At 46.9% G+C, this 15,417-nt stretch overlaps 1 protein-coding gene across 6 annotated transcripts in view; it reads right to left on the reverse strand.

The window, feature by feature from the left end:
- The window catches only part of ST3GAL2 (ST3 beta-galactoside alpha-2,3-sialyltransferase 2), a 56,981-nt gene that overhangs the window by 26,123 nt on the left and 15,441 nt on the right, over window positions 1–15,417 (reverse strand). Inside the window, exon 1 of one of the 6 annotated variants that reach the window (XM_036751215.1) lies at window positions 5,931–5,956. The exons of 4 other annotated variants lie outside the window; for them this stretch is intronic. The gene's annotated coding sequence lies outside the window, so the exon portion shown is untranslated. Of the gene's footprint in view, window positions 1–138; window positions 271–5,930; window positions 5,957–15,417 lie in introns of those variants that run through there. One more of the 6 variants, XM_036751214.1, reaches the window with a different exon arrangement.

Here is a 15,417-nt window from a genome sequence, read left to right on the forward strand (position 1 = left end):
GTAAACAAAATAAACACCCAAAGTTTGCTCAATAGTTGAGCAAACAAAGAATGAAGGGGGCAGAGAGGGGGGTGGGGGGAGATAATTAAGGGGAATTAAAAACCAGTGAGAGATTAGGAGAGCTCCAGTGAAACTCACCTTTCTTTCCAGCTGTCCTGGCCTTTCCACATTTGAAGTTTCTTCTTAAAGGACCAAACTATTTGTACCAGGGAGTTTCTGATTCCTGGCAACTCCCCACCCCAGAGAGAGCTCCCTCCTCTTGGGAGAGAAAACTATGAAACCATCTCTTCCACGAAGCCTAAACTCTCCTGCCAGCAAATTCGGGCAGGCTGATTTTGATAGCCTGTGGCAAGCTGATAAACGGTTCTAATTAAAACGGCCCCTCCCAGCCTCATTCCGCTCCAGAAGAGGAAGGCCTGGGGAAGGGCTAAAGGGAGCCCAGGCCGCAGTAAAGCTCTGAGGACCAGGCAGGCCTTTATAACGGGGGTGGGGGGGGCACTACCATCACCTCCTCCCTTCCCCACCGGCTGGCTTTGTGTCACAGCTGGTTTTTCATACCGCTAGTAAAAAGCTCACTTTTGCTGCAGAGACAGCAGGGCCTGAAAAGGCCTCTACAGGCTCTCCCGGGCTCTGGCCTGACATCAGTACAGCTGATGTCAAGGACCCAGGAGGCCCGTGGCTAGGGAACCCAGAGGGAACTTTCAACATTCTGGTCTAGAGGGTTAAAACACTGGAGACAGGAAGCCTGGCTGGCCTTGAAAATCTCACCTCTGACACATCCTGGCTGTGGGACCCTAGGTAAGTCATTTAACTTTCTGGTGTCCCCAGGCAACACTCTAAGACTGTAAATTAACAGGTGCCAATTTACTTTGATAGGGAAGGGCACAAGCATTTATTAAGTGCCTACTCTGTGTCAGACGCTTCACAATTATCATCAGATTTGATTCTCACGAGAGACAATCCTGGGAGGTAGGGGCTATTATTATCCTGATTTTACAGATGAGGAACCTTGAGGCAAACAGGGGGTCATATACTCAAGTCTTCCTGACTCAGGACCTAGTGTTCTATTCACTGCCAGCGCTATTCTCCCCATTTTACCACTGAGGAAACTGAGGCAGATGGCATTTGAGTGACTTGTAGCCAGTATGTATCTGAAGCAGGATTTGAACTTCTTGACTCTGGGTCCAGAGCTCTATGCACTGCCCTAACAGCTTCCCAGAGACCAGAAGATCTGCCGGGTCCTGAGTCATGCCCCAGGGGTCAATGAGATTTTGTGAATCCTGCAGAAAGTTCCCGCTTCATTTAAGGGTGGGAGAAAGCTTTTGGGAGAAAGTGAGGATTTGGATCTCTAGGTCTTCAAGCTATGAAGGACTTTAAGGGAAGTCATGTGACAGGCTGGCTCTCCCCCAGTTCCTAATGCCCCAAATTCTCCCTCCAGTGCCTGTTGCCCGAGCAAGGGACTTCTCTGTGACCTCATCACTTTGGGGTAGCACCAAATGAGAGGGTCTAGAGGCCCGATGCTATCATCTTCCCTTTGCTACTTGGTGAGTAACCCTGAGATAGTCACTTTCACTCCGTCAATCTCTTTCCTGGGTAATAACCAATCATAATAAAATGGAGCATTCCCATGGCCCTCCAAGCACACAGTACATAGGTATTATCTTAGAGGATCTTCCCACCAGCTTACTATTATTATCTGCAGTTTACAGATAAGGAAACAGGCTTAGAGGGCGACTGGCCCACCGTCACACTGTTAGTTGGCATCTTCCTGTCGCCAAGCCCAGTAAGTGATCTGACCGATGTTCCACCTAGCTGCCAAAATGATATGAAAGTCTAATCCCTGGTTAGGCAGGGCTTGGATAAGGCCGGCTGGAGACAAAATGGATTGTCTCTGGTGCTACTGCTGTCTCTCCGCACCTAACCCTGGCTGGGTTCTGGACCTTTCCTGACATCCTCCCTTTTCATTACTGGTTCTATAATCCATTCTCCTGGACCCCGATTTTAGGCTGACAAATCTTGGGGCTTTAAAAGTCTTTTTTTAAATTTCTTTTTCTTTTAAAAGGGAGCCTTCAAAGCCTTAATCTAAAGGAGAGACTCAAATGGTGGGAATCTACTGCACTGTGATAAGTGCCCACCCAGGCAGGGTTTATTTGGCATCGGACTAGCACCAAGACCACAGAGAAGAGATATACCCGAGGCAAGGCCATTTCAGTATAAGGAGAATCTCCCAGGCAGGCCTAAGCCTCAGAAAAAATATGAAATAAAGATTTTATCTTCCTTGCCCCTAGTTTCTCCCTTCCATCCTTTTTATGACTTTTGCTGATGTCTTCAATGTCTCTTCCTTCCAGGTATGTGGGATTTTCTCTCCTAGTCTCAGTAAGAGATCTGAAAAAACTTATTCATATGAAGCCAAGTCCTAATGAGTTTTCCCTTCCAAGAGTATTTGTATTTTAATGAAAAGCAAAGATTTAAGCCAAAGGAATGACTCTCTAATGGTGTACTTTTGAGTGGGCAGAGAAGGGTTTGGGGCTGGACAGCAATACGCAAATATCTAAGGATTTTCTGATAAGGACAGTTGCCAACCATACTTTTCAGAGACCTCAGGGCATAATGTGAGATCGGGTGAAGAGATTTAGAGGAAGAGCCTCAGGGTAGACTCCACACCTTACTAGGGCTGTGGCCTAGGGCCAGCTGCTTCCCGGCCAGAGCCTCAGTTTCCATATTTGTAAAACAAAAGGGTTGCCCTCGACTATCTCCAAAGCTTCTTCCAGTTTTCAATTCCATGAGCTCATTCCAAAGATCCACCCTGCCACAAGCCTCGGAGGACAGAAGGTCTGCCAACATTCTGCTTTGTTTCTTGCCAGTCCCAACATGAAACTCTGGGAGGGGAGAGCGTCCTTGTAGGCTAGAATAGAGAAGGCGCCTCAAAGTCCTTGCAGCTTTTCCATTTTTCCCTGATAAAGCGACAGGAATTCACCGGCACTAGCCCAACAGCTGGAAAATGAGCCCAATTTCCTGGAATCATTGTGAAATTAATCCAGGGGACACTCACCCAGTTCATGGCCCTTCTCCCAGAAAGGCAGAGCTCATTGGTTTGATGCTGTAATGGCAGAATCTGCAGGCAGGCAACAAGGGCCCTGTCCTTCTGCACCCTTGAGGACAAATGTACATGAGGCTGGGTGGAGGGAGTGGAGAGGGCAGGAAGATGGGCTTCTTCTGGTAGCTACATCAGCAAATCAGGAGTTATTTTCCCAGCTCTAGAATAACATAATTACTGTATCTCACCATATACTTTGGGCTTTCCTCTCCTAAAGTTTAGGGTCTGACTTAACTGAACTTTAAACAAAATCTTTAACTTTAACTGAAATCTCAGTTACAAAGTCAGTCCCTTTGGGCTTTGCAGGTATAAACATTATGCTGTTTACTGATTCAGGGATCTGGGAAGAGATGCCAGGATGTCTTCCCAGGAGGAGCCTGGAGGCAGTGACACAGACCTCAAGGACTCCAGGGAATGAAGCTTATCTTTTCATCATAGCTCAGTGAACCTTTGCTGCCACATACTGTGTGTGGGGGGGGGGGGGGGGAAGGGGAGGTGGGAAGGAAAAGGGCTTAAGAGAACTCTGAGTGATTTAACCCAAGGTCATATTTATTATATAAATATGATATAATAAATTAGTAGAGCTGACATTAGGCTTTTTAGCTATAGGCTGTTTGTCAACAAACAGCCTATATGTACTATGTAACGTACTATGTAAGTAGCCGCTGTGTCAAGCATCAGGGCTACAAGAAAGGCAAACATGTCCCTGCACTCAAGAGCCCTGAATTCTAATGGGACCAAGTAAGGCAGCTGGGAAACACCTGATCTCAAGCCATCAGCTTCCTTGAGACTCCAGACTCAGAGTACAAGGGCTCCTACCCACAGCACAAATAACTTCCAACTGATGGGATTTAGACTGTGGGAGCCCCCTTGACCTCTCCTAGAATCTTCCCACTAGATCTAGATAAGCTTTTCATTATCGCTAGCCCCAAATCTCTACCTAGCCTAGCCCTCTATTGTCCCGCTGCTTCCTACCTTTCATCCCATCAAAATCCCATTCTCTTGGTTCCTGGAGTCTGTCACCCCAGTCCCATCTGTACACCTCCTCCCATCACCCCAGACTACCTGACCACCCCTAGATCCCTCCCACAATCTTTCTATATCTAAATCTCATCTTGCCTCCATGAAGGCAGGCGCTCAGATTCAATCTAGCTCAGCTTAGATTCCATTTGGCCCACCTGGCATTAGCATCACAAATGCTCAGGCTCCCTAAGAATCTACCCATCACAGCGAATCCTTAATAAACTTTGGCTGAGAAGGCTTGAGTTGAATTCATTCGGCAGGACTTGGTGCATCGGTATTTTGGGGTCTCGAGTACCCCTAAAAACATATGGTTCCCAAAGATTATCTGGACCCAACCACTTTGCATCCTTCTGAGGTTTGCTTTGATGCTAACTCCATGTCCTTCTCCTCCCTGGCCCCTGAGCTTCGAGTCCCCATTGGTGAAACTTCATGATGACCCTAGCCCACAAACTCTGAAAGAATGGGGTAATTTTTTTTGTGGGGTGGGGGGGGGTGGTATCTTCTCTTCCATTCAGTGAGCTGCTGAGGATAGGCCCTACACCTGGTTCTTTCTCATTCTGTTCTGGGGAGAGATCGGACAAAACAGTTTTATTTCCCAAACACCTACCCAGGGATCTTGACTTTTTTTGTCTCTCGGATCCTTTTGGCAACAGTCAGGTGAAGCCTATGGATCCCCTGGTGACTGTGCGCAGCCCTCCCTCACTTAAATCCAATTGCACATCATGGCATCAACTCCTTGATATCATGGTCTTCTTCAAGAATGAAGGACAAATAACGATAGACCCCCTTCTCAGAACAGCATTTTCAAAGGCACAACATAAATGAATTGGATTATGAAGAAAAACAATTACATTGAAATATAGTTGACAAAATTTTTTTTTAACATTTTCATACCTCAGGTTAAGGACCTTTGACCTAGACTACCCTTTCCCCACCCCAACACCCATCCCAGATACCTTCCACCTGATGCCAGATGGTCTCTGCTCAGGGCCTCCTGCCACAAAAGCTTTCATTAATATGGTTGAACCCAGCTTCAACTCGTCCTTGGGAACAGCTGGAAGCTACTAACACACTCTCTTCCTCTCCTCCCTATCCCCTCTCCACCCCCCCACCCCCACCCCTAAAGCTCTACACAGCATCCTAGGGAAAAGAATATGCTTTTAGCTGGGCCCTGACTTCCCCAGGGCTGGGCTTGGGGACCTCTGATTGGAGAGAAATACTAGCAAGTATTAGGCCAAAGAAAACAGTTACTGGGAGCTCTGAGCTCCACTCTGCTGGGCCTCAGGCCATGTGGAAGGGCAAAGGGGCTCCCGAGTCTCCAGACAGAGGAGAGAACAAGCCCCCCTGCTCACTTGTTACCTTAGCAAAAGCTCATTCAAGTAAGAAGTCTATCCACAACTGGTTATCTATCCTCAGCAGCCCACTGGATGGAAGATAACCACCCCCCCCCCCCCCCCCCCCCCACAAAAAAACTACCCCATTCCCTCAGTTCATGAGCTAGGGTCATCATGAAGTTTCACCAAGGTGATTATGAAACTCAGGGGCCAGGGAGGGAGGAGGAGTAGGACACAGAGATAGCATCAAAGCAGGCCTCAGAAGGATGCAAAGTGGTCTGGCCCAGTTAATCTTCTGGTGGCCTTCAGGGAGAAAGCTAGGGATGAGATGAAACTGGGGCTCAGGCACAACCTAACCGGAATTTACAGGATCAAAACCAAGCCTAGACCAGGGTCCCCCTCCCCCTCCCTCCAAGGGATCCGTGGAGAGATTTCAGAGATAAGAGGTAATATTTGTAAAGCACATAGCACAGTACCTGGTACACAGCAGGCACTTAACAAAAGTTTATTCCATCCATCCATCTATCCATCCTCGGGGTCTGTGAACCTGGGGAAAAGAAAAACCTCACATCTTTGTTCTAATCTAATTGGTTTCTTTTGTAATCCAGCGCATTTTATTTTATTCCTTTAAAAACATGATTTTGAAAAGGGGCCCATGGGCTTCACCCAACTGTGTCGTCGAAAGGAGTCCAGGACACAAAGAGCTTAAGATGACAAAAGAAAACTGAATTTAGACCCTTACTTTCTATGTAACCTTCGGCAAATCACGGGTCTCTTAATTCAGCTTCCTCACTTACAAAATTAGAAAGCCGCTGGGAATCACCCAGTGCTCAGAGAAGTGTTTTCAGATCAGATATTTATAACACGCTCCAAATTCCTTTCAAATAATAGGGAAACTCAGGGTGACTTGACATTTACAGTATTTTCTTATGAATTTCGTCTCAGCCACAAGCAGAGGGCTCAGGGTTTCGTTTTTACTTCCACATTTGTGTCTGAAATGTGCTTGGGGATTTAAAGAGAAAAAGAAGAAGACATTAAATCACCTGACATCTGTTCCTCCTTCATTATTTGTCCCATATTTGATAAAAATACCTACGAGTATGACAAGGGCTGTGGATGGCCCTGTGACACCCCCCCCCCCCCACCCAGCAAGACTTTTTCCTCTTTGATCCATGTTTCTATCCATCCATCCATCCCTCTGTCCATCCATTTTTTCACTCAAATACTTATTAAGCACAACTGATAGACAAAATCCAACTTTAGGCAGTTAGAACACAAAGATCCTTGACATTCTGCCACAGAGGTGGTCTTTCCTGACTTCCTCCTTCGTTATTTGTCCCATAATCCATACCCTTGTACCTTAATTTAGGTTGACTGACTGGGAAACCAAAGGAGCTCATTGTTTTCATGCAGCACGCCCATTTCCTACCTTTTAGGGGGCTTCAGGGCCTAAATCCACAGTTTATTTTCCCCAAGACAGAAAAAGTAGAACTTTCCCCCTCTCCCCTCCCCCCAATTAAGGATCTGAGAGAAGGAACAATACAATTTTTCCCCTGGGGAAATTCCAGGCAGTCTTTACATAGTACTTTGACCAAACAAACAAACCTCGAGGATTCTTCCGGAACACTGTCTCCTCCTACTCTGGGCCAGGTGAGCAGATGGTACCAAAACAACCGAGGCTGATCGCCCTTTGGCTTCTCCCAGGCCACGTTCCTCAAAGAGAGCTTCTCCTCTAAAAACCCAGAGGCTGTTGGCCTCAGAGCAGGGCTTCTTGACCTGGGGCCTGGAAACTTGGTTTTTTTTTTTTAAAGTGTTTTAATAGGTGCACTTCAGCGGAATTCATTTCTTTCTACTCCTGTGTGTTTTATTCATTTAAAAAAGAGGTTTCTGAGAAGGGGCTCTCCCTGCAACGCTGCCAGAGGGGACCATGACCAAAAAACCAGAAGGGAAGAAATTCTACCTTAGACCAGAGTCCTTTGGCACAAACCCATCTCACTATACCATGAGATCTGGAGCTGGAAGGAACCTTTAGAGATCGGATCACTCTTCCCCTCAGGTGTGCTTTGCACACAGTAAGTGCTTAATACATGCTTTTCCATTCGTTCTTTGGTTTTACAGGCAAGGAAGCTAAGACTCAGACAAGCTCAATGAGATGGTCAAGGGGATAAGTAGCAAAGTCAGGATTCACGTGTTCTTTCCATTTCACTATGGTTGCTTCCCTTGATTTTGGTGGTGGTGGGAGTGGTGTCCTTTCAATCACATCTAACTCTTGGTGACCCCATTAGGGATTTTCTTGGCAAAGATTCAAGAGTAGTTTGCCATTTCCTTCTCTGACTCATTTTACAGATGAGGAAACTGAGGCAAACAAGGTGAAGTGACTTGCCCAGGGTCATGCAGCTTTGAGCTCAGGAAGATGAGTTTGCCTGATTCCAAGCCCAGTGCTCTACCCACTGCACCACCTAGCTGCCCCGACTTGATCTTTAAGCATCTTGAGAAGGGGTGCGAGTTGGTGCTCAGGTCACTATGCTATTGCCAGAACTCCTCCCTTTGGGTCTCTTGCATGGCCTGAAGGTAGATCATTAATAGTGGAGGACCCAGGACTCCACCCTCCAGTTACAGACCACTTCCCAAGGAAGGTTCTTTCTCCCTCACTCTGGTCCCTCCCTTTCTTGCTCCCCTTGGTCATCTAAGCCAAGAGTGTGTAACCTTATGTGTCATGGCCCTCTTTGACAAGTTAGCCAAAACCTATGGACTCCTTGGACTAAGGTTTTTAAATAATTGAAGGGAATGCTCCATTTCAGATAGAAGTTAGTGAAAATGCAGGGTTTTTTTTTCTTTCCAAGTTTATGGAAGCCATGAAATTTATTCACAGACCCCGTGGGTTACAAACCTGTGTCGATTCACTCTCTGCCTTCTTCCCCCCACAGGGATAGGCTGAGCTGTAGAAACAGCTCTAACACATGGAATAGAATGGGAGGAGATTTCCCTTTTTTTCACCATTTTGGCAGACTATCACAGAGAGTGGGCCAAAGGAAAGAGGATGAGGCTCTCTCCACTGCCCCACCCCTATTCCCAAGAACAGGGCTGTCCATGCAAACCAAATGCAGACCCAGCCTCCCTAGGGCCCTGGGTCAGGATGGGCAGCCTGGGAATTTCAGGCTTTCTGGTGCCATCCCAGAGCTGAGGTGGCTAACACAACATGTAGGAGATACCCTCATTTATACCCAAAGCCTCTCTTTCCCCTCCTCAAGCCCCATATCAAACCCCAAAGCAGAATTCTCTCCAGAGGGCTCGGATGCTAAAGAAGATTGCAGAACCAATGACTTTCCACCCTTCTCCCAGGGAGCAGAGACATCCTGGACATTTCCAAGATGCCAATGCATCTTACTGAAGGAAGAGAGTGTCACAGAGTAAGAGATAAAGTTATGCTTCGAGGCGCTTAGCCTCTAAGCCCCCAGGCCTTCCTCCACAAAGCAGACTCACTGGGGTGGATTTTTATTTCCCAACACTGACTTCTCAGCCCGGGCTTAAAGTCCAGGAGAAGGGAGATAACAAGGTGTGACCACCAGGTGCTCACAGAGCTGCCCACATCCTTATCTCCCTGATTAAGAGAAAGGACCCAGATTCAGTTACAAGTCAAAGAGACAGAGGAGGCCTGGCTCAAAAGCTAGCACGTAGAAATCAACCATAAAATCAGGGGCCACACCCCAGTCAGTGCCTCTGGGGAGGCAGTTAGTAACCCACCCTCAGGGGTGAGGCAGATAATAATAGCACTTTTCCTAACACTTTAGAGGCTTCTACAAATATTATTTCATTCTGTCCTCATATCAACCCAAGGAGAAGGGTGTTATTATTCTGATTTTACAGCTGAGAAAACTGAGGCAGACAGTGATTTTGCCTGGGGTCATGAGGCTAGTAAATGTCTAAGGCCAGGTTTGAACTCAGGTCTTCCTGACTCGAGACCCAGCTCTATCTGCTGCCTCCCTCCGTAGCAGGCAGCCCAGTGATCACTCAATCGTAATCTAGTAACTTGATTTTGATTTTCCAGTTCTCACCCTTAGAAACTTGATTTTCCCCCTTTGTCCGGAGGGTTTACTTCTCTCTGCAAGATTCTGTCTGGAAAGAGATCTCTCTCAATGTCCTCTGTAAGACCAAATGTTTTCTCAACCCCAATTTCATTACACATAGCCTGGTAGTGCTTCACAAAGGTCCCGCCAACATTCAGCCCTTGTCTCTCTCACTTGGGGAGGAGCCAGGGCACCCCGGAGTCTGAGGCTCTTTCTGGCAATACCCAAACGGTTCTGCCCACACGTCTTCCTCCAACCGGAACTCAGCCGTGGGGCCCTGGGCTCTGAGAGGCAAAGCTTTGCCCTAGCTGGGCAGGAATCGGGCTGCTGGGCCACTTCCTGGGCATTTCCAAATCATGCTCAGTCTAGTCTGTACCCCTCTCCCTGGTTCCCTTTTAAGTGCTGTCTTCCCTTATTAGAATCAAAGACTGGGAGACCTGGGAGTTGAAAGCAACATTTAGAGGCCATCCTGTTCAGGTCCTTCATTTTAGAGATGAGTCATACCTAGGGTCAGTAGGTCTTAGGCAGGATTCAAACTCGGGTTTTCCCGACTCCAAGCCTAGCCCTGCTCTTAACACCTATCTACCACTAATCATTCTGTGACTGTCAGCTCCTAGAGGGCAGAGGTCATCTTTCTTGCTATGTGCATCCCTGGCACTTAGCACAGTGCCTGGCACAAAATAAGGACATTCATTCATTCACTTATCTGGGTTGAAATCTTGACTGTGCCACTCACTATGTGACATTAAAACTCTCTTGGCCCTAATTTCTGAATTATTTATAAAATGAGGGAAGTTGGACTCATTAAGTCGTTTTCAGTCCTGTCTGACTCTCCATGACTCCATTTGAGGTTCTCTTGGCAAGGATACTAGAGTGTTTGCCATTTCCTTCTCCAGCTCACTTGACAGTTGAGGAAACTGAGGCAAACAGAGTAAAGTGACTTGCCTAGGGTCACACAACTAGGATATGTCTGAGGTTACATTTGAACTCAGCTCTTCTTAACACTAGGCCCAGGGCTCTGTACATTATGGTTCCCCCTAGATGTCTCTGAAGTTAGACTACTGGTTCCTTCCAGCCCTCAATTTATGATCCAATGACTTCCTGCTGCTTTCTCTAAACCCTGGCAAGAGGCAAGCAATTCTAGCCCCCCAGTGGCAACTAATGTTGACTATTCAGTTTGGAAGACTGACCACTTTAGACTCCTCAGGCCCACAAGTCCTGGCCAGAGGCTGAGATAAAAAAAAAAAAAAAGTGGAAAGTGAAGGCATGCATTCCTCAACTCCCCCAGGCTCCCACCCCACAGCTCAGTTGGGTGGTCTGGGAATCACACAGTACAAGACCCAAAGAACATGGAACCCACGCCATGATATCAGCAGCTCGGTCTCCAAAGCCCAAGCGGTAAGCAGTAGGGTGGGTTCAGGACTTGGGAGCAGTAGAGCCAAATCCCCAAATGCTAAGAGGAGAGATCCCGACTCTGTCCCTAAGACACCTTAACAGCCCAGAGTGAGCAGGCCTCAATTACACAGGGCCAGTTATGTGCAGGTTCTAGTCAGCCAAGAATGCTCAGGGCCAAAATGGCGATGTGATATTGTGGTAGGAAATTTCAGCTATGCAGAACAGTCTCTGAGTCAGGAATCATCCTGAGGCCTCTTTCCATCAGCTCTGCCTCCTAGCTCCCCAGGGGAGTACCGAGTGTCCTGACTCTACGGGTAGGAGACAGGCTGTGAGTACCTACACCTTGCCTGTCTCAGCTCCTGAAGTGAAACACACTTAGCATTCATTAGCATGGCCACTTGGTGCAGACAACCAGGGTTATCAGAGGGCCAGGGAGAAAAGATCTTTGGTTCAGTCCTCAGGACTGGACAGACCCTGGTCATCAATCTTCCCCTCCCTCCAGCCTTGCCTCTACCTATTAGCTTGTCATCCCAGGCCCTATGGCCAAATCACCAGTGAGCCTTTAAGTGCTGATGTCCCACAGAGACGCAAGGGGCTCTGTGGGGCTTCTGATCCTCTACCATGGCCTCACGGGTACCTAGGCAGGAAATGACAGGGAGAAGACTCATTGATATAGTCCCCAGAGCCCAAACTCTCAGGGTTTTAACCACAGAGATGGAATACTTTGAGCTGGACCTGACAGACTAAGACTTCTGCTACCCAGGTATAGGATTTGATAAAGCACTATTGTGCTATAAGAAATGACGAACAGGATGATTTCAGAAAAACCTGGAAAGACTTAAATGAACTGATGCAAAGTGAAATGAGCAGAACCAGGAGAACCTTTTACACAGAAGAATATGGTAAGGATGATCAACTGTTAAAAATGTAGCTAGTCAAGACAATGACCCAAGATAATTGCAAATGACCCAAGCTGAAAAACTGTATTAAAAAAAATCTAATTAATTTTAAAAAAATGCTATTCCCCACCAGAGAGAAAACTGATGAACTCTATGTGCCAATTGAAGAATAATTTTCTGTCTTTTTTTTTTTTTGAGGGGGGAAGGCAGGGTAATTGGGGTTAAGTGACTTGCCCAAGGTCACACAGCTAGTAAGTGTGTCAAGTGTCTGAGGTTGGATTTGAACTCAGGTCCTCCTGACTCCAGGGCCAGTGCTCTACTCACTGTGCCACCTACCTGCCCCTGAAGAATACTTTTAATAAACTTTCTTCATTTTGTTTGTATTTTCTTCTGCAACATGGCTAATATGCAAATATGATTTGCATGACTTCACATGTATAATCAATATCAAATTACTTGCCTTCTCAAGGAGGGAAGAGAAATGGAAAGAAGGGAAAGAGCTTGGGACTCAAAATTTTAAAAAATGACTGTTAAAAATTTTTAAATGTAATTAGAAAAATTGAATGAAATAAAAAAAAATTATTTTTAAAAAAGACTTCTGCCACACAAAGGCCCAATGCCTTAACCCTTTTCCACCTTCCCCCACATCCTGCTTAGCCATCTCTCTACCTGAAGCCCAGAATAGTTATTGGACTGTCTTGATCTTTCCAGGGACAGTGACTCCAGAAGATTTTGCTTTTTCAAATTAATACCTGATTACTGAACACCCTGGAATCTTGGTACATCCTGCACCAGGATGCACATGGTTCTCTTGCTCTGCCCAAATCCCAGCAGGTTTCAGAAGCAGGAAAGAAATGCAGGAGGCGGCTTGATAAATCAGTTTGGCATCCAGGCTTTTAGCTAACTTTGAACAAGACTAGATGGCTTCTGTTTTGTTGTGGTTTGGGGGAATTAAAGAAAATAACACACACTGATTAGAGACCAACCACTACTTTGTGGTTTTCTGCTTGACCAAGGCAGCTGAGACAGGACTATTGTCTGGTCAGGAGCCAACTGGGTATTTGTCCAGCCAGTATCTTTGGAGCTCGTGAGCAATGTCTCCGCTTGGTCCCGGCAGCTTTTTGAGGAGTCATCACTTGCATTCTCAATTGCCCCATCTGTAAAATTAAGGTGTAGCAGGGGCTCAAGTAGCCAAGGAGCTTGCCTGGCAAACTGGGGTTCTCATAGCAGCTCCCAGTCACAGAGAAGCCAACCATTCCAGTACCTAAGAAGAACCAGGAGCTGCTGTGTCTTTACCCAAATATATTCATGGCAGCACTTTTTGTGCATCACAGAGCTCAGCCCAAAGTGGAGAGCCATCATCTGGGAAATGGCTAAATAAACCCCAGGGCACTAACGTAATAGATTGCGGCTGCACCACTCAGGAAGGACAACCAAACTAGGAAGAGTCCAGAAGCTCTGGAAAACTTATATGAACTGATGATCTAGAGCAGGGGTGGGGAACAGTCTTGAGGACCTAGAGGGCCACATGTAGCCTCGAGGTCCCAGGTTCCCTACCCCTGATCTAGAGTAAAATCGGCAGAACCAAGAACACCATATAGACAACATAGAACACTATATATAACACTGTGAATGGAAAGAACAAAACAAAACACCAATCAGAGCTCTGTGCTACTAGAATGACCAAGCACCTCCCTCCTTTCCTTCATGAGGCCAGGATGATGGGTGTGGAATCTTGTAGCTATTGCCTGTCAGGTATAGCTGATGCCTTGGTTGATTTTCCTAAATTGTCTTTTTTTTTCCTTTTTTATTTATTTGTGGCAAGGGATAGTTCATTGGGTGATAGGAGAAGAGGAGGAGGAATATATCTGGAAATGAAGATGATTTAAGAACTAAAGATGACGATACATGATTTTTAAAGAAAGCATATTGGGGTGGAGAAGACACATGAAAACCTGGAAATTTTCAAAGAAGAGAACTCAGTCCTTCTGGGCTCAGTTTCCAGTTTGGCTTCTCACCTTCCCCTTGGCAACCCACCACCCCCACCTACCCACTGCTCCTAGGTATGCCAAGCTCTCTTCCTCCCATTTGTAGAGGGGGAAAGTCACAGCTGTCTCCTTTGTAAAGACTTGGGAAAGCTTGACAGCAGGTTTCAACCAAAGAGAACCATGCAAAAAGATGGAGAAGAAAGCCAAGGATAAAAAGCAGACATTTAGTTGTCCAGTCTGATAGAGGATGGGGCAAAATGATGGGATCTCACTGTCAGTAGAAGGCACGGATTATCAGGGTAGCCCATCAGGGTGGTCAGGCTCCTTTGAGAAAAGGGACCTTTCTTCCTACCAAACTTTGGCTATCAGGTGTGCCAGGGAGACTCAGCCTGAGGCAGGGTGGTAGGGATGGGCCCCTCTTCTCAGCTGAGTCCAAGGAGAATGGCAGCCAGGAAAGGCCACTCAGACCTAGTTTCCCAACCTTAAAAAGGAAAAGATCAGAAAGGTATGGAGGGAGGGGGGAAGACAAAAGGTCAAAGCTCAAGAAAAATTCTGATCCAAATTCAGAAAAAAGATGGGGGAGGGAGGGAGGGAGGGAAGGGGTCAGGATCCAGCAGCACCTTCCTCAGTGTCCCTTCTTTTTGCCTAACTGTGAAAACACTGAATTTCAACATGATAGAAGATTTTCTAGACCTGGACACTATTTCTACCCCCCCCCATCCCAACCCCCGAAAACTAGAGTCCACAACACAGTTATTTGCTCCAAAGCCCAGAGCACAGCTAAGCTTGAGCTCCCATTTTCTTCTGGCCCCATCGGCTGCATAGGCCATTGCCTTCTGGGAGGTGGCGTCTCCTGGAGACTCACCATGTGTTTTCTGAAATCTGGCTCCCCTTTCTGAAATGTAGAAACTCTTGGCTCCAAAAGACCAAGCCAGATGTTTTCATTCCCTAAAGGTTATAAGAGTCAGGAATGGGGGGGGAGGAAAGTCAGGCAACTCAGAAACAAAGAATCCCTGACTTATACAACCCAGACTTCACCCAGTGCCTGGGGCCCCAGGCTCATAAAGGGCTTCCTCCCAGCTAGCAGAAAGGAGCAGGGGACAGATGAGCCAGCTAGGAGCCATGGGGGTAGGTGGAGGGGTGGTTTGGGAAGCAGCTCAGCTCCAGGCCTGGAATCAATCAGTGAAAGAATACTTATTAAACAGCTCTAGCAAGCCTGACCCCTATGCTGGGGATGCAGACACAGAAATGAGAGGGCCCAGCCTGAGTGGAGTTTACTTAGTGTCAAGGGAGGCAAAATATAACCAGAACAGGATCAAGGTAATTTTGGAGGGTAGAAGCTGGCATGCACGGAGAGCAGGAGAGGCTGCAAACAGGATGTAGTGTTGGAGTTGAGCTTTGAAAGAAGCTAGGGACCCTCAGAAGCAAAGAGGGGGAGGGCATGCTTCCTCAGTTGGGGGATGATGGAGGAACACCAAGGAAGGCTGAGAAGCTGAGAAGATTGAGCTATGTGGTAGAGCCCGAGTGTGACTCTAGAGATGACAGGGAACCCCTGGGAACTGGAGGGTGGGGCATGATAACTCAAGCCCAGCTTTGGAAGGACCATCATATTGA

The sequence above is a fragment of the Trichosurus vulpecula genome, chromosome 3 (assembly GCF_011100635.1).
Source record: "Trichosurus vulpecula isolate mTriVul1 chromosome 3, mTriVul1.pri, whole genome shotgun sequence".
In the NCBI taxonomy this organism is placed as follows: Eukaryota; Metazoa; Chordata; class Mammalia; order Diprotodontia; family Phalangeridae; genus Trichosurus; species Trichosurus vulpecula.